A 283-nucleotide genomic window follows, 5' to 3' on the forward strand; every position below is an offset into this window, starting at 1 on the left:
GCAGCCACCGCTGGAGGAGCTGCCCCGTTACCGACCCCGGCACCCTGCAGCCGCCCCTGAAGGTCTGTGCCCGCGCGGGAGCGGGGATCCCCTGCCCTCCCCTCGGCCGGCTCCCGTTGCCTGTCCGTACGCACCACGCACGCAGCCCCTTCTGATGCACTTGAGGCTGAGGTTAGCAGCGCTGGGCTGAAGGCTGGCACAGGAAGGGGGAAAGAGCGTGTGCGTGCGTGTGTCTGTGCGTGCGTGCCGGGCATGTCAGAGCCGGCTTGCAGGCGTGAGGCCG

The 283-nt window shown here is 70.3% G+C and overlaps 1 protein-coding gene across 1 annotated transcript in view; it reads left to right on the forward strand.

Annotated features, from left to right (window-relative positions):
* The window catches only part of COL12A1 (collagen type XII alpha 1 chain), a 103,616-nt gene that overhangs the window by 459 nt on the left and 102,874 nt on the right, over positions 1–283 (forward strand). The gene's annotated exons all lie outside the window — the stretch shown is intronic.

Source organism: Aptenodytes forsteri, unplaced genomic scaffold (genome assembly GCF_000699145.1).
Source record: "Aptenodytes forsteri isolate BGI_AS27 unplaced genomic scaffold, ASM69914v1 Scaffold256, whole genome shotgun sequence".
NCBI classification, from domain to species: domain Eukaryota; kingdom Metazoa; phylum Chordata; class Aves; order Sphenisciformes; family Spheniscidae; genus Aptenodytes; species Aptenodytes forsteri.